Below are 20,192 nucleotides of genomic sequence, written 5' to 3'. Positions count from 1 at the left end.
AGCTCATGAATAGAAATAGAGTTTTAAAAACAGTGAATATTTAAATGTAGACTCTGTGCGTGTGTGTGTGTGTGTGTGTGTGTGTATGCATGTAGCTTTGGAAGTCTCAGCATTTATTAGTTGCACAGTTTGATCAATTTCTGTAATTCTTTTTCCCTATTTTTTCACCTATAAAGTAGTTATAGACAATGTGAGGCAAATATTATTGCAAAGATTGAATACTGAAAGAAATACAAAAGTTACCAAACACACTGACACATGTACAGTTTGAAAGAAAGACCTGGATGGTTAATCAGAAGTTGGAAACTCTAGTTGTAGTTTTGCTGCTCATTCATCTTTGATCATTCCTCCCTGTGATCTAAGGAGAAATTTCTGCTGGGTGCTCAGAGAGGCCCTTTGCATTCTTCAAGTTTATCGAGCTCTCAGCTGTAGAACCTCATCATTTATGCTTTATTGTGTCCTCCCAGAGGTATGGCTTCCCACCAGACTTCATTTTAACTCTTCACAACACATTCCTTTCACATGTCTTGTACAATTTTCAAGGACTTATTGAAGAATTTAGTCTTCCAAAATTAAGAAGTATACTGAGCAAAAATAAATACAAGGACAATGACTGATGAGAAGATGATTGTTGAATGGAAGTGAAGAGAATTCCAAGATGTGTGGTCAGACCTGGAAAGCAACTAGGATAGGCTGGAACAGGAGACTGTATGTCTAGATCAAGGTCTGGAGGGGAAAGAAGAAGAGAAAAAAAAACAATAAATTATCTGACTTTTTAACCATCTAACAAGTTATATTGAAAGATATTTTTAAAAAGCCCTGGAATGTGTAGAAACACTTATATTTTCAAAGAACATAGAGAAAAGAAAATATGATACAATTGTTATCAATAAGTAAACTAAATATAAGCAGAGAATTAAGTCATAGTACATTTCTTGGCTCAGTAATGAACAGTACATATATAGGTACAGCAACAACAATAAAAATATTTATCTAGAAATTGAGACATAATTTATTTGGTAAGAGGAAGTAAAGATAATAGTGGAAAGAGCTCAGTCTACACCTAAAATAAAAGGAAAATAAATATGATTGTCAGAAGATAATAAGATGTACATTTTTTTTAATGTATGGAGGTAAATACCAATATAAAAAGCTAACTGAAGTTTTAAAACAATTGTTGGGTGGGGTTTGCTTGCTTCTTATAACAGGATAAGGATGGAAAAAGTAAGTTATTGGACTATTGTTTTATGTTATAAAAATTACTACTTTTAACCCAGTTAAGTGTTTATTTTTTAAGTGTTAGCAATAAGACTTAGAATAGCAAATACAAGGGAAATTGTTAGCAACATATGTAGAATGAGATTTCAACTTCACTAAACATTGATGATATGAAATATATCCTTGAATCTGTTTCTTGTAGAAACCTTGTATGGCAAAGTTTTTTACCAATCAATATTAGAGAGGAAGAGAGCAAGGTTGAAAGAAATAATGCTATCAGCGGATGGTGGTGAAAAGAATCATATCTGAGTCTTTTGACTTTAAATAGTTGTAATTGCCTTTGGAGAGCACTACCACTTTTACACTGAGTAAAAACTTCTAGTCTTAGTTAACTGAGATACAAGGATTTTGCTGTTGCTATTGACCCCTTTTCCTACTACTGCTACTTCTCCTACTCTCAGAGAAATAGGCTTACTTCAGATGCAGTCACCTGCACCAGTCCCTGGGGTGGTCTGATGTCAGAGATACAAGCCCTAAGAATCTTCTGCAACCTAGAACATTATGGCAAAAGCCTTGCAGTTCAACAGGTTAAGAAAAGCTACAAACAGAAAAGGGCTATCATATTAGTAATTTCCATCATAGCAGAATTTTATTATCTCTCTCTGGGGCGGGGAGGGGCACAATTTTTTTTTTTAATGTGCACAAAAATGACCAGACCAATAATGAGATGATAATTTTTTAGTTGTGTGTTTGGACATTGAGCTTGCAATTTTATCCTCCAATGCTTTTGAGTATTCTTTCATATTTATCGATTGCTGATAACAGTTGCCATTAACAAAAAGATATTCCAGAGAACAAAACCTCAACACTTGTGGCAATAGAGGGAAATTCAGCATTATAAAGAAACACCTATATTTCTACATTCTTAGTACTGTCTCTGTACAAATATTTCAAATTGAATGGAGTCATGGGGACACTTTCTGTCTTTATTATATACTATTTAGTATCTGATATCTGTAAGTTCTAAGGATAATTTGTTGTTGTTGTTATTATTATTATTATTATTACTAATGATAAAAATGCAAGAGGAGAATGATAGAAAACTGTTATTGCAACAATACTTCTTCCCTGGAACATCTATTTGACATAGCAATATTATGACCAACTCTTAGTAATAAATACTTTGTTATCTTCTAAATGGCACCATTCATTTATCCATGCATGCCTGGATGGATGCATGCATCTATTTAGATGTTCAATAAATATTTGTCAGATTACCGACCTCATGCCTGCCCTGATTCTATGCCTAACAGATATAGAGATGGAAAACACAGTGCATGACCTTTACAGAAGGAGACAAAAGACAAGGACGTGGTTTCAATAGAAAATGACAGATTGGGTACTTGAAGTGGGGCAAGGCTCCAGGTTGAGTCCAGGGTAAACTCAGCTCAGTCTTCTACATTAGGCTCTCCTGCACAGTTGGTTCTGCTGAGCATTTCTTCTCAAAGAAAGGGAGAGAGCTAAGACTTGGGGAAATAGACCTGGGTCCAAAAGAAGGAATGATTCTAAACATATCTGTCTCACCTCTCCGACTATCCTCCAGCCCACTTCCCTCCAATTCTTGCTGAATACTAATGTGAGAAGTCACTCTAGAAGTGAATAAGAATTATAATTTCTCTCTCTTCTTTTATAAATCATCTTCAGGAAACCTAGTATTGAGACAACCAGGAGAGTCAAAAGCAGAAGTTAGACGAAAAGTAAAGACAAATTCATTCTCTGTCCTCCCTGTGAAACTCCTAGAATTTTCATCGAATCATGCTATCTTTATAATATACACTAATATCACACTCTGAAACAGACCTCCCATAAACATTACCTGCTCTCTGAACTGTAAGTAGAAGGAGGCTGAAACAATGGAAAAGCATTGTTTGTTGTTTGTTTGTTTGTTTCCTTTGGCTCTGGGAGTTTTAAGTAAGAATAGCGGGCCACCTAAAACAGATTTTGGCTCAACTTATAACAAAAATTCAGAATGATTTCTTTTAAATTTAGCATATTTTCTTACTGAACACTGTTAATTTGGGTACTGGAGGAAAAGTACGAATATGTCACTTAAATATTCTTAAGTCAAAGCAAACCTTGTGTTCTTTGTTTCAATAGCTGTTAGGAAAGAGATTTTAAATAAGGGGAATTAGAAGTATAAATTGGAGAAGAAAGTACTATTTCAGATTTTCCTGTATTTCTGATTTAAACACATTTCAAAGCATCTTCAAATATTGATGACATGAAGCTACTATTTTTATTCTCCTAGGAAAAAGAATAAAGATGTTTATCTTATACAGATTTTTGCCTTACTGAACATTGCTTTTTCTTGACAGAAGTGTCCCTTTATTGCTTTAATAGCTGAACAAATGGCATTTTCAATCTTCTATAGTTTGATCTAAGTATCTGTCATTTCCTAGGATTAATGCCAGATGGACCTGGGAACATTTTTGAGAGTTCACTGCTAAAATATGGAGTGGCTCCAAATACACACCTGGTCACAGGTGATAGGAGTATGATAGATAAGAGAGGCATTTACTCAACAGAAGGGTAGACACAGGACTCTGCAATAAAGCTCCAACATTGGTGCTGACCTCTTTTTATTTTTTTTTAAAGATTTTATTTATTTATTTATTTGACAGAGAGATCACAAACAGGCAGAGAGGCAGGCAGAGAGAGAGAGAGAGAAGCAGGCCTCCCGCTGAGTGGAGAGCCCAATGTGGGGCTCGATCCCAGGATCCTGAGATCTTGACCCAAGCTAAAGACAGAGGCTTAACCCACTAAGCCACCCAGGTGCCCCTGGTTTAGCTCTCTTAAGTGACTGTAGAGTCACTTCACTAAACATTTTCCGTGTCGCAGACACCAAACTAGGCATCGTCCTCACAACAAGATTCACTGCTGTGCTCATTTTGTAGTTGAGGCTCCAAGTGGTTAAAGAATTGACCTACTGTATGTATTAAAAAGTGGCAAAGATGGGATTTTAATCTGGAAATCTGACTTTAAGCCTATGCATACTCTACGGCATTTTGGAGGATTACAGTATCTTATCATTTTTATAATTCTAGGGCTGAAAGGATAATACATTTTGTTAATCAACAGCTTATATCTTACACAAAACTTCTTTCCACGGTATAAGCAAAAGGTCATCTATTCAAACACATCTACAGCTTATGTCTGTGAGAAACTTACCAGGCATATCTCCCCTTTCCCACCATCATGTGTTCCTTCATCCACCGTGCTGCCAGGCTGACCTTCCCAAATGCAGACTACAGAAAAGCCTTTCCCTTTTAACCACAGATGGCTCACTATTGCTTGTAGAATAAATTGTAGAATACTTCACAAGTTGACAAGAATCTGTGTCTCTAACTTCTTCTTGTTTCACATATTTTGAGAACAATACTGAGTACAATTGCTGAATTCCAAGCAGTTTTGTATCCCTGTGCTATTGGGTGTACAATGTATTTTGCCTAAAATTGAGGTCCTAGACTTTTGGATCTGTAGAAAGCTGTAAAATGAAAACGCCTGGCATGATCAACTCATTTGAGAAATCTTATTTGATTCTTCAGTCAAAACTAGTCTCACCACTATGTGTTCAGTTATTTGCTTCCACATTTTGTAACAAAACTAGCACATCCTGATTTGTTTTAAAATGTTTTGTCTCACAGTAGATCATGAACATCTTTGAGGACAGTGTCCATATTATCTCCTCTGTTTCCCTTTGTTGCCATATATGCCTGGAACATAGTAAATGCTTAGTAATTTTTTGATGAATGAATTTAATATCAACTATAATGCTGTATAGACAGGGCCATGCTTTTCTCTCACCTTCACTGTCAATTTATCCCCTTCTTTTTTTTTTTTTAACTTTTATTTATTTGACAGAGAGAGAGAGAGAGAAATCACAAGTAGGCAGAGAGGCAGGCAGAGAGAGAAGGGGAAGCAGGCTCCCTGCTGAGCAGAGAGCCCGATGCGGGGCTCGATCCCAGGACCCTGAGATCGTGACCTGAGCCGAAGGCAGAGGCTCAACCCACTGAGCCACCAGGTGCCCCAATTTATCCCCTTGTATTTAGACTCTCATTTCATATTTCCACCTCCCTCTGGCCTAAAGTCTATCCAAACCCTGCTTACATATATTTGCCCAAAGCTTAGCTCATCTGGACATGGTTGTCACATGATCACTTCTCTAAAAATCTCATGTATACACAGTGATGGTATGGAAAATCTCACATTAATTATGATAATTTCTGGGCAAAGAGAGGAAATGGATAGACAATGACTGTTTATTGGAAACTTTTGTAATACTGTTTAATTTTTTTAAAAAATCTAAGAATTCCCATAATGGGTAATTTTATAAAATTACAGAGTACCAAACAGTTGTTTATGAGGATTGTATGCACTTTTGATTTTTTAGAAAGATTTTATTTATTTATTTGACAGATAGCATAATTAGGGGAGCAGCAGGCAGGAGGAGAGGGAGAAGCAGGCTTCCGCTGAGCATGGAGCCCAATGAAGGGCTTGATCCCAGGACTCTGGGCAACTGTTTAACCAACTGAACCACGAAGGCACCCCCGCTTTTTGATTTTTCATTTCATTAATCAAATATTTTAAATGCTTTAAGAAATTTGATTTTTCATAAAAGATTTAAATATTTGAAAATATAAAGCTGGCATCATGCTATAACATATTTGAGGAGGGTCCGCATACACTGTAGATTTAAATAAAAATCTACAATAATTAAGATGAATAGAGAACATGATAAAGAGAATAACCGTTAAAAAGTAAGAAGAGTTGTATGTTATCACACTGGTCGACCAGCAGTCCAGGTGTGAAGAGCCAATAGCTACAGACAATATAAGAGGCCTCTCAAGGGAAAGATGTATCCAGGTGTGAATATTGCCATGAAAGCTACCAAGGATGAAAGTTAAACACATGGAGTAGATACTCTGAGTTTCCCACATTTGAATTATGAAACACATGAACAATAAATGAAATCCATGCTTAAAATAAGAGTTTCTAGAATGGCTTAGTAATGCTGAGTTCAGATGGTATAGAGAATATTTATTTTACTTTTTATCTTCTCTCTTTATCTCCTCTGTTTTTCACCTTTGTCCTCCATGTTTTCTTATTACAAAATTTAAGACTCGTCTGCATCGTTCTATATGATTTTTTTAACCTTATGTCTTTAGTTGTACAAATGGTGTTTTGTTGTTATTTTCAAAAAAAGTAATTAGTGCCAGGAGCAACTTTGTAAGTTGCAGGGTGTAGCCCCTACAAATACACCTTGTGTTATGAAATATGCTGGTCCTTATAGATTACAGATGACCGCTGAACTTAACAACTTACAGTAAAAAAAATCCAAGACTTGGAAAAGGCCTTTCAGACTCTATAGTCCAGTGGATCTCATCCAGGATGAATCTCAAGTTTACCTGGTATGATTTTGTAAAAAAATACCAATGCCCAGTCCCACCTATAGAGATTCATTCTGGTTTAATCATCTGGAATTAGTATGATCTGCTTGTCGTCTTTTGTTTGTTAGTTTGAAAGGGTCAGTATTTTATTTTAGAGGTAAGAATATTGAGAAATAGAATGAGAAACAAATTTGCTAAAGTTAAAAGCAAATTAATGGCAGCAAAAAGACCCGGACCTATGTATTAAAAAATAGTGCTTCTCAAACTTAGTGTTTGAGTATCTCAAACTCAATTAAAATATTTTTATAAATAATAATAATATTTTTTATAAATAATAATAAATGTTTATTAAAAATAGTGCTTCTCAAACTCAGTGTTTGAGTATCTGAGTTTGAATATCTGAGTATCTGAGTGCCTGGGTATCTTGCTCAAGTTCAGATTTTGATTCAGTAGCTCTGCAGTGGTGCCTGACATTCTGCATTTCTTTTCTTTTCTTCTTTTTTTCCTCCAGCTTTATTGAGATATAATTGACAGACAACCTTGTGTATGTTTTAGGTATACATCCTTCTGATGTGATATAGTTGTATAATGTGATTCTAACAAGCTCCCAAATTATGCTAATGTTGCATTGTATAGTTGCAGAGTTCTAAATCACACCTAAACACTAAATGATTAGCTAAGATGCAGACACTGTAGAGAATAATCCCATTGCCACAATTGCAAGATAGAGAAAGTTCTAATTTAGGAAGTGTTATGGTCTCACATATTTCCCTAAATACAGAATACAAATGGTTTGCTGTGTTTCCTCCTGAAAGTTTTGTAAGTGTTTCAGTGAAGTCTGTATTAATTTCACCTATGAAACACAAGTCACTATGAATATTTCACATAATGTGAGATAATAATGAAATAAATGAAAATATGTGCATATATTTCAAAATAAGAATTATGCAAGAGAGAGTAAATAATATATACCATTTATATTTTCATATAATTTTGCTTTAGATGAAATTTAAAGTACTATGTTTTTCTAGCTTATAGATATTTTATTATGCTTGTTATATAATGAAATTAATCTTTTTTTTCTGATGAAAATTGGAAATAAAATCTAGATGCAGTCAAAGCAGTCAATATGGTGTCTGTCATGAAGTTCAAAACAGATTAATCCTCTTTCTTGATTTAACCCACCATTTCCTCTCCTTCCTTTAAAATTTCTAAATATTCATCATTGCCCAACATTTTTTAGTCCCAAAGTTAGAGAACAGAAGATAAGGTTAATATGCTACTGTATTTCAATTCATTCATGTAGTCTCTGTATTCTTGCCAAGAAAGCTACATGCATTTATTCAATCATCAAAAATAATGTGGCATCTACTATGGGCATGTACTGTGCCAGATACTAAGAAGATATTGACAAATAAGAAAATTCTGCATTCTCAATGGGATTATAGTATTGTTATAACAATACTGAATATTGTTCAGATAACTGAATATTAAGAATCCTGAAGCAAGTATTGAAACAAAAGAAGTGTGTATTCAAATTGGACTAGAACAAGATGAATGAATGCTAGAGATCTGTTGTACAATATAGTGCCTATAATTAACAACATGGTATCATGCACTTAAAAAATTGTTAAAGGGTAGATCTCATATTAAGTATTCTTAACACCCATATCCACAACCACACACAATAGAGAGGGACACAAGGAAACTTTTAAGGTAATAGATATGTTTATTACCTTGATTGTGGTGAAGGCATTATGTATATAGGCATATGTCTAAACTCTTCAAATTGTAGATATTAAATATGTGCAGTTTTGCATATCAATTATAGGCAAATAAAGCTATAAAAATATATTAGTCTAGAATACATGTTCAAAGAAGAAATTAAGTATGAAGAGATATTAGAGCTAGTCTGTTTGAGATAAAGGAGAGATCCCTCAATGCGTGAGTTAAAAAAAAAAAAAAATCTAGTCCCATGGAAAGCCATGGGACTTCTACTATTATTGAAATATGCAACACCCTTAATGTCTACATGCATTTCAAATGCTGATCATTTTGATTCTATATCCTTTTGTCTCTTCTACAATTACCTCCTATTAATTTATCAAGATAAAGTGAAAATATAAATTAATTTATGAGTTTTTTTAAACTATTTAATCTGGGATAGTGATGACATATTCTTTGATCTGGTGGTCAAAAATATGATGCATATTCTTTGCAGTGAATTCTGTAGTCACTCCAAGATCTTCCCTTGAAGGCCAATGTCTCCAATCACCTGATCATGGAAAAAGGATGTAGGATGAGTGTGGTACTTACAAAGGTTGGATTAGTATGTGTGTGTGAGACAAGTATTGACTGCTTTAGTACATCCCCACTAGTACATGATCATGAAAGATAGCAGAGAGAAAAAAAGAAAAACAAAACACAGTGGGAAGATATCTAGATGTTGCACATAGTCATTCAATATGTGTGAAAAGTATAATGGCATGAGACAAGAATATACATGGACTTCTAAGTAGTAGCAAATGACTAACCTCACTGGTTAGGGTTCTAGAAAGAAAATGATTGGAAGATAATGCTTAAGGAGATCAGGACAACAAGTATGCAATAGATATATAATATTGAACACATAGAATAATCTTTATATTGAATATAACCACCCAGCAGAGTGGCGCCTGGGTGGTTCAGCTGGTTAAGCATCCAGCTTGGTTTTTTGCTCAGGTCATGATCTCCAAATTGTGAGATTAAGCCCCTTGTTGGGCTCCGCACTCAGTGTGGAATAATTTGGAATTCTCTCCCACTGCCCCTCCCACTGCTCGGTGCACTCTCTCCCTCTCTGTAATAAATAAATAAGTCTTGAAAGAAAGAAAGAAAGAAAGAAAGAAAGGAAGGAAGGAAGGAAGGAAGGAAGGAAGGAAAGATAAGAATTCAATGCAGCAGAGAACATCCACCATAGGAAAGACCCTAAAATTAAGAAGATAGCATGAACAAGTCAACCGACCTCAGTCAGCCTCCATTATTGGTCATTTTGAGATGCATCTTGGTACATGAATACAGTGGCCAAAGTGTTGGGATGGAGACTATTTGGGTCAACAGCATGGACTTCCATCTATTCAGATTGATCTAGGTATTGAATTACTGAATGACCAACATGCTGGACTACCGGAAACAGATACTAATGCTAAGATTCTAAAAGAAAGAAGGCATTCTGTAGACAGAATTGAGAATTGAGATTTCAACATCAGATTTTCTCTGGATCTCTAGCTTGGAGAGTTGTCCTACAAATTTCAGACTTGCTGGGTCCCTTAATTGTGTAGGTCAATTCCTTAAAAATCTCTCTCTTTCAATCTCTCTCTTCTTCCATCCCTCCCTTCCTCTGTTCTTCTTCCCTCTCTCTCCCCATCTTTCTGTACATATGCTCAACTTATTGTTTGTTTCCCTATAAAAGATTAAAATAACCCTATAAAAGAATAATTCTAGTAATAATTCTAGAGAAGCCAAAATAAAATTTCTATCTTTGTAACATATGACTTTATACTTTGATAAAACATATAGTTTATCCTATTTGAATTTACATTATTGTAGTTTAAGCACATATTGATGGGAGTTGTTTTGGTTTTGGCTTTAGAATTTTGTTTATTTTTAAAAGCACAGTCATAATTTAAAAATAAAAACTCTAATATTTTCATGATGCACTGTCTTTGGCCATTAGAAATTAAACTATTTTCAGATAATCTGCTTAAGGATTATAGGGATTAGGCAATATTTCTTACTAATCAACCCTTCAGTTTTAATTTTATTTAAAACCAGCTTCATGAGAATAGAGATGGGTTATTTTTTTTTCTTTTTTAAAAATAAGCAAGAAAGGTATTTGTGAAAATAAAACTGGATTTTGATTTGTGTTCATAGTTGTTACTATTTGTGATTGCATTTTTTAAAATTAAAAGTGCTATTTGGCACAAAATATTAATATAAATCTGGTATAATTTTAAGGGTTGATCATATTTTGATGCTGTATGCCTTTAAGCTTGTGACATATTACTTCAATAAATTATTTCTAAAGGAAGGTTAGTGCACTTTTACAATTGTGCTGTTTTTCTATAGTAATAATATAAGTTTATTTATTCATTTTCCAAAGAACATGCAAAGAAGTGATTTTCTTTTCAGGAAGGTTGAATCAGTATTGATGTTTATCATTGACAGTTAGTGGCAAATGGCCTAGTCCTTGATTCTTGATTCTAAGTCAATGCTTTGGAAACAGGCATAAGACTTATTTTTTAATATCTCTGATAAGCTGAGGTATATAATCACACATTAAATAAATCAAATCATGACCCAGATGTCTAAACACATTTCCTTCTTGTTGGTCAAAGCAAGCCAGAACATCTGTATCAGACTCAAACAGCATCATTTGCCAACATGTCTTTGGTCATGAGAAGATGCTTGCCATTTTATTAACAGTCACTCCTGAGTTATCCCAGTGGAATAAATTAGATAAGAACTGAGCAATTGAATGCAATATAATTAATTTCCCTCAAAAAGCATATTTCTTTTCACAATAGAATTGCCTCTGATGGTATTATTCAGTAAGACACAAAATAAGTGATTGCATAATAGCCTGATTATTGGCAATTTGGTTGGCTATCACTTAGATTAAAGTATTGACTTGAAATTATGGGTTCTGGGAAAACAACAAACAATTAAAAAGAACACATAAGCCATAATGACAAAAATATTTATACTGTATCTCTTTTTACATGTAGAAGAGTATGAGTAAGGTGTGCATGATTGAGATTAGGGAGGGAATGGCACTAGTGTGAAACTTCGTAGTCTGAATCTCCTCAGTTCCACAGAAGACACAGAGCAGTAAGCTAGACAAAGCATGTGTAAGTCCTTTTGAATCAGAAACTTAATATCCTAGAAATAACAACATGTCCTTCTGACCTAGGCAGTATATCTATAAGAGCTAGGGGAAGGTGGAACATGGGTGAATATTAGGACTACTTCTGACGTTCAAAGTATCTTTATTTAATGGTATTTTTAATCAGCTGTTCAAGGAACCTGAAATGAACCTATTCTATAAGTAAAGACTGAAGATTAAAAAAAATCATCTCTAAACCCAGTGGATGTGACTAGATTAGTTTTGGCAGTTAAAAAAAAAAAGCAAATGTAGAAATTGCTTTACCAATTTTATCTAAGTTATTGTGTTCAGTGATTTAATTTATCTCATTCCATTTTCAGAAAAAAATATTCTAAGGGTTATATATTGCTTTTGTTATGTAAATAAAAATGACAAATGCTGGAGAGTTTAAGTATTTTGCCTGTAGTTGCAACATATATACAGAATACCAATGTGTTTTCTCAGTACATCTGCTCTTTCCACTGGACAATAATGTCTCCTCATTTAAGAAATAAAATAATCATGTAATATAAATAAACGGTTGTGTTTCTCTAACAACTCTATGGACATTGTTAGATGTTACAAGTAAGTGTTGAAATTGGGGACAAAAGGAAGTCCTGCATTGAATGAAGTCAAAAGTATGTGTGTGTGCATGTTTTTTTTTTTTTAAAGGTATCATTCTGTAGAACTTTTATCCTAATATTATTTTAGAGCATTGTAATTATATTCTAATATTTTTAATTCTTATCCCTGTGATGGGATATGGGGAAATTGGATTTTCCTAAACCTTTGAGGTTGGGAATTGTTAAGTATCTAATTATGTAATGTAATATTTGAAAAGAGTAGTCTTCACTTCCAAGACAAAACATTTAACTGACAGTATTTGATTTTTTAGCTCTCTACCACAAGGAACCTGAAGGCATTTGTGTAGGGAAGCCTATCATAAGATGGTGTAATATCATAAGATGGCCTGAGGTAAATGTGTGGACCCATACTCACCACCAGCTTGTGTTGTACATCTAGTATGGATATGAGAAATACAATTTAGTTGTGCTAAACCATGAAGATTTTTTATATTTTGTTACTATGCCATAGCATAGCCTCTCTTGGCTGGTGAAGATATTATAGAATATATTTCTGATACATTATTCTTTCCTCACAAAGTAGAGTAGCACAAATAATAGCTCATTTATGGGGGAAAAAAATACCAGAAGGAAGAAGTTCTATCCACACTTATTGTTGTATTACATCTTCCAATAACCTATTTTTTTGTCATCCTGTTTGGTAAAGAGTGTTTAGATACATGGAGATAAAGGAATTTGTTCTTTGCCCCTGGAGTATGGATATGAATGCAGATACTCCAGCTTTTAGGCCATTTCTTTCTCTCATCCCTGGCCAGTCCCAGTCCTTAGTGCCAAATCCAATAAATGTGCTTCAGACCTAAATGGACTCTTTTTACTAGGCTTTTCAGCTGCATTCGACATTATTGATGTTGCCCTCTTCAAAATTCTCTATTCCTTTGACTTCCGTGACACCACTTTTCTTTATTCACTCTTTTATCTATCTTTTTTTCTTCACTGACTTCACTTCCTTTGCCTGTCTCTTAAATATCCATATTTTTATGTATTCTCAGATAATTTCTTTTCTTTTCTCTAACATCTCCAAGGCAGTGATCTCATCCACTCTCATAGTTGTAATTCTCATTTTTATGCTAAGGACTCGAATTTATAGGTAAGTATGAGCTCATTCTGAAATTCAGAGCTCTGTATCTTGTACCATAGATGTATCTTCTTTTGAATGTTGTAAGAACATTCAACTCAACCTATCATACCCCAAATAAATGCTTCTTCCCAACCTACATGTTACATGGTTCCTTGTATTACAATAAATATCATCATTCACCTAGTAACTTAATCCAGAAACTTGGACGTTACCTAGAACCTATCAGTCTTTGTCAGCATAACACAATCTATCAAACTTCAAAATATGTTCATTTTAACTTCTGGATAATATGGGCATTTTTGAGCCCATTTTCTTCCTTCTGTCAAAAACTCAGCAGCTTGGGGGTTTTTTTGTCTGTTTTTCTTAACGATTTGTTTGGTACTTCCCAACTTCCCTGAACTTATATATGAACAGTATGCATTCTGCCTTTCATTTGCATCTGTCTTCCTCAATAAATTACATTCCTCTCAGTGTGCTATCTCAAAAATATTTCTAATCAACTTTATTGAAATATAATTTTATATAATAAATTTTACACATGTTTAAATATGGAGTTTACTAAATGTTAACAAATGTAAATACCAATTATATTAGTCAACTTGAGTTGTTATAACAAAAGTACTATAGATTGGGTGGCATGAAAAATGGACATTTATTTTCTCACACTCTGAAGGCTAGAAGTTGAAGACTAAGGTTCTAGTCTATTTGGTTTCTGGTGAGAGCCATCTCTCTAGCTTGCAGATAGTTGCCTTCCTGCTGTGTTCTCATATGGTGAAAAGAGTGAGCTCTCTGGTATTTCTTCACTATTCCTACCAGATCATTGTGTCACCCGTGAACTTATTTAACTTCACTTGGTTCTTTGAGGCCCCACCTCTAAATGTAGTGACACTGGGGATTAGATGTTCAGCATATGAATTTAAGGTGGACACACTTCATTTTATAGTACCCACATTTTCACTGCCACAATCAAGATATATAACATTTTTTGTAAAGATTTTATTTATTTATTTGACAGAGAGATCACAAGTAGGCAGAGAGGCAAGCAGAGAGAGAGAGGGGGAAGCAGTCTCCCTGCTGAGCAGAGAGCCCAATGTGGGGCTTGATCCCAGAACCCTGGGATCATGACCTGAGCCGAAGGCAGAGGCCCAACCCATGGAGCCACCCAGGAGCCCCAAGATATATAACATTTTTTAACCATGGAAAATAATTTTGAGACTGTGCATTTAACACACTCACACTCTAAAAAATAAACAAAATAAAACTAATAAGCCGATGATTTTCTTTTTGTCCCTGCAAGTTACTTGATCTTCTCTGGAGTTCCATGTAAGTGAATCTTAAAGTGTTTACTCTTGTTTTGCTCTTGCTTTACTCTGCATAATGTTTTTGAGGTTTGCCTATTTTGTCCATGTTTCAGTAGTTCTTTCCTTTTTTTTTTTTTTTTTTTGTTTTCTGAACAAGTACTATTTCATTGTATGAACATACCATAATTTGTTTATCCATTCACCTTGTGATGGATGATTGGGCTCTTTCCAGTTTGGAACCATTACTAATACAGCTTCTGTAAACATTTGTATACAAATCTTTGAGTGGATGTGTATTTTTATTTCTTTTAGGTAAATATCTAGGATTGGCATGATACCTTCAATTATGATCTGATTGTCTTGTACTTGTGTGGGTTTCTCTTTCTGTGTGTGGCCTTTGCTCCTAAGGCACAGCCTTTACTGTATCTTAAATGGTTCCGGGTTGAGAACAAGATAATAACGAAATCTCTCCCCCTGGTGGGGCTGGAACTCTAATTCCTCAGATGTCATTCTTCTCTAAGCACTGTCTCTTCCCTCCCCTCCTGCTTTCAACCTCATAGCAGCTGCTCTCTGATCAGCCTCAAGTGGTCCTGCTCTGCACATGTTCCACCCAGCCCTCAGCCACAAGCGTGCAAGACATCCTGCATGAACTTCTGAGATGCTTCTCTGATGCTTCACCTCTCAAACTCAGCTGCCCTTATCTGAAATTTCCACTTCCTCAGTTCAGTGGACAGCTATGATCTGCTCAGAGCATAGCTCATCCTTATCTGATTAGAAATTTTCTCTAGACAGATACCTGAGCAATGGGACTCACCTTGTAAGCTCTCCTTTCCTCACATACAACATGGTTGCCCTGCCAGCTGCCTGAGCCTGAGAAATTTCACCTCGTGAATCTTGCCCAGTTGTATAGGTCTCATGGTGGAAGTGCTAGCCTGGATCTGACACCTGCCACACATATTTTATAGTATAAGTTTAGCTGTGTTATCTGCATGTGAAAATCTTTTAAATTGTATGCATCACAATCTGTTTACATATTTTTCAAGGCACTTTATGTTTGCCCTTTGAGTTCACTCTTTATCTTTTTTTAATCTTATTAGTGAAATTCTAAATTCCTCAAAAACATCACGCTGTTACCAGCCCCCACCTATGCCAACACAAATATTTTGTTTTTTAACACCCCAATTTGTACATTTGAAAATGCCTGGCTGGCATCCCTTAAATGCCATCATATCTTTTAAATATGTCTGCCCCACATAGCGATGGTAGGCTTACGAAGGTATATGCATCAATTAAGTGAACAAAAGTTCTGTAAATCCCAGAATGAGGAAAATAATCTTTTAAATATTTTAAGTAGCAAATGACCAATTGTCAATCAATAGTATCTGTCAGTTAAACAAATGATGCCAAGGTTTTTTATGTTCCAGGAAAGGAACATGGCTATTCCTCCTTTTTTTTTTTTTTTTTTTTTTTTTTTTTGAGGGAGAGAGAGAGAGAGAGAATGCAAGGATAGAAGGTGGGGGTGGGGTAAGAGGGACAGAGGGAGAAGGAGAGAGAGACTCTTAAGCAGGTTGTACACTTATCATGGAGATCATGACCTGAGCCAAAATCAAGAGTCAGACACTTAACAGACTGAGCCACCCAGGTGTCCCAAAACATGGTTTTTTTGAAGTAATGAATCAAGTATGAGTAAAAGCATTTAAAAAATGTTTTTAAAAAACTCCAAGTGAGAGAACAGAATGAAAAAGGATTAATGAAATTTTAAAAAATAGTTAAGTTTAGAAGAATATACTTCTGGGGCTCCTGGGTGGCTCAGTCAGTTAAGCACCTGCCTTCAGGTCAGGTCATGATCTCAGGGTGTTCGAATCCAGCCCCACATTGAGCTCCCTGCTCAAGAGAGAGCCTGCTTTCCCTCTCCCTCTGCCACTCCACTTCCTTGTGTTCTCTGGCTTGCTCGCCCTCTCTCCCTCAAATAAATAAATAAAATCTTAAAAAAAAAAAAAGAAAGAATATACTTCCACTGTCTATAGCCTACCATCTAAGGCTTTATAAATTCCATTCATTTATCTATGAAATATTTACAAATCACCTCCAATATGTAGTTGATACTGAGCATGCACAAAGATGAATAAGATATTCTTCTCCCAGGTTGCCCTTACAAATTATTTTATGACCATCCCCTAAGAAAAATAAGAATGAAAAAAAATAAAAACTTTCAACTGAAAAGTCCAAAAGTATATGGCTTGAAAGACAATATGATAAGGAACAATGATTTTCTCTGACAATTGGAACAAGTTTATCTCCATAGGACAGACCGGAAACAACAAGTGATAATACCTGTAGTTCAGTCCTTGCCCAAAGATAGACAGGAGTTGGTAGATAAATGTCTCAACTTCCTCACTCTTTTTCCAAGATGCAGGACTCTGATACATGTCCTTTGCAGGCTCTCAGAGATCTCAAATGGGACCGAACCTTTTTTACCCCATTGATGTTTTTTTCGTCATCAAGCTCTGTATTGACTTCCTTTTTTCCCTCATATTATCTCCCCCCATTTCCCTACTATCTTCTAGAATAGTTTCCTAAGTAAAATACTCATACACAGATTTCTGTTACAAGGTCAACTTCTGGGGAGAAAAGTTTATGAAGATCGGTGACTACCTTAAACTTACACAACTAAAGAATTGGTAAAAGTGGGGCAATGATATCTGTATCCCAAACATAACACTGTAATTTTCAGCCTCAAGAACTGCATTGAGATAAAGGTCTTCCTGTGGACTTTTTTTCCTGCCATCCTCTGATCACTTGTCCCTTCACTGTACAATTAAAGTAAGGCTATTTAGCTGACATAGCTCAATGTCTGTCTAGCTCTTTCCCACCAACATGTGACAATTAGTTTATTAATATTTTTGAAAGATGGTGTAATTCAAGGAAAGAACAAGGTCTTGGAGTAAGAAAGATCTGAGCTTAAATCTCATTTCTACCTCTTATTTGCTGTGAATATTAATCTACTCTTCCAAGTTTCAGCAGCCTCTTCTATAATATGATGCTAATAATAATAGAATCTTCATCATAAGGTCTTTGCAAGGATAAAATAAAATTATATATATACTTAACATGGCTTTGTTGGCACTGCATATGTAACCCCTATTATGGTGATGATTTCTTCTTTGAGAACAAAAATTTTTCATTTGATTTTATGTTAGTGGCAAATGAATACTTAGAATAAAATCAGAAACTGGATTTTATTGATCTCTTGGAGTAAATGGACAAATTTAAGACTTCTTCTATAAAGGAAGCTACTCTGGCTATTTTAGTATACAGGTAAAAGGCTCCGGCAGAGCACTAATCCTCTCATTGGTTTTGGGAAATCTGCCTTTAGAACTTTCATTTCACAGGCCCAAAGACACTTGAAAAGCAAATAGCCCTATCTATTTCTACCAGTTGCTTTCCCACTGATAATTTTCCTGGCCCAAGGTAACAATATATGAAAGTTGAGCTTATCTGGAAGGCACTAAATTACTTCACTACTTTTGTTTAAAAAACAGAATAATAATGTGGCTCTGTCTAGGCAGGATTGTTTATTCCTAAGAATCCATAATGTTCTCTGTGAATAATCAAGCCTATAAACTTTGGCAGTGCCCACACAATAGCTTTTAGCTATTAGGTGTCTTCAAGGTGGCAGGTCCTTTATACATTTTATATGAATTTTCATGTCAATACTATGTAGGTAGATTAAAGAGGCTCTAGTTTGTTAAGTTACCTCTTGAAGGTCAAACGGCAAGTGCTTGGTGTGAAAGATTGTTTTAGTCTTGCTCTGGATGATTTCAGTTCCTCTATTTTTCAACTAATACTTTCTGTCTTTATATTAACCTTTACATATGTAATATATGTATATTTTTATATTTATATACAGAGAGACTGGGGGGTTTTAGTGGAAAAAAAGAAAAAGAAATTCTTGCTTAATTTTATTTATTTATTTATTTATTTATTTATTTATTGTTCTTTTGTTATATTTTTAAAAAAACATATGACATATTATTTATTTCAGGGGTACAGTTCTGTGATTCATAATTATTACACCATTCACAATACTTGCCATAGCACATACCCTCCCAATATCCATCACCCCACCACTCCATCCCTCCCACTCCCCTCCACTCCAGCAACCCTCTTTGTTTTAATCAGCTAAAATATGTTGACAAATGTATTGAATAAATTTTTTTATTTACTTGGATTATATTTTGTGAGTACTGAATCTGTGTCCCAACTTTGTGAGCCACCAAGCCTACAGCGATAACTAAGTTAGTCTTCATTTCAAGGTTTTAGTCTCTAGTTGGGGAGACATATCAGTAATATTGCAAGGTGATAGACTTTTTTCAAAATGTACTGTGGTAAGAGATAATGATGAGGAAATGAAGCCAACTTGAGTATTCTAAGAAGTCCTCAAAGAAGCATTGAGGTTGAGTCTGATGATATTGAGAATGTTCTGAGTTCATACTATATGCCTGGTACTCTTCTACTGCTTCCTGTGGATGAACTCCTTAATTCTTTGTAATAACCATATGTCCTAAATGATCAATGCAGTTCTTAGTGCATTAAGATAAAAAATAGAGGGCAAGAGAGGTGAAGTGACTTTGTCAGTGTCTCATTACCACTAAGAGGGAGAAAGAGGTATTCCTAGATATTTTATTGTTTTTGGTGTAATTGTAAATGAGAGTGTTTTCTTAATTCATTTTCTGCTGCTTCATTGTTAGTGTATAAAAATGCAACGGATTCCTGTTCAATGATTTTGTATCCTGTGATTTTACTGAATTCATTTATCAGTTCTCGTAGTTTTTTGGTGGAGTTGTCAGATTTTCCTATATATAGCATCATGTCATCTGCATAAAGTGAGAGTTTTATTTCTTCCTTACCAGTTTTGATCCCTTTTATATCTTTTTCTTGTCTTATTGGTGTGGCTAGGGCTTCCAGTACCAATTTGAGTAAAAGTGGTGAGAATGGTCATCCTTGTCTTGTTTCTGACCTTACATGAATAGCTTTCAGTTATTCACCACTGAGTATGACATTGGCTATGGGTTTTTCATATAAGGACTTTATTATATTGAGCTATATTCCCTCTAAACCCACTTTGCATAGGGCTTTTATTGTAAATGGATGTTGCACTTATCAAATGCATTTCCTGCATCTTTTAGAATGAGCATATGGTTTTCATCCTTTTTTTTTTTATTGATGTGATATTTTATATTGATTATTTTGTGAGCATTGAACCACCCTTGCAGCCCAGGGATAAATCTGACTTGGTCATAGTGTATGATATAATATACTGTTGGATTTGGTTTACTAATGTTTTGTTGAGGATCATTGTACCTATATTAATTAGAGATAATGGCCTTTATTGGGTTTTGATATCCATATGATACTCGCCTCATAGAATGAATTTGAAATTTCCCTTCCGCTTGTATTTTTTGGAATAAGTAGAGAAGAATAGATATTAACTCTTTTTTAAATTTTTGGTAGAATTTCCTCAGAAGCCATCTGGTCCTGGACTTTTGTTCTTTGGGAGTTTATTGTTGTTGTTGTTGTTGTTGTTGTTTTGTTTTTGGATTA

The sequence above is a fragment of the Enhydra lutris genome, unplaced genomic scaffold (genome assembly GCF_002288905.1).
Source record: "Enhydra lutris kenyoni isolate GAN:26980312 unplaced genomic scaffold, ASM228890v2 scaffoldscaffold30, whole genome shotgun sequence".
Lineage (NCBI taxonomy): Eukaryota > Metazoa > Chordata > Mammalia > Carnivora > Mustelidae > Enhydra > Enhydra lutris.
The sequence above is the reverse complement of the archived record's forward strand: the minus strand, read 5'-3'. Positions refer to the sequence as shown.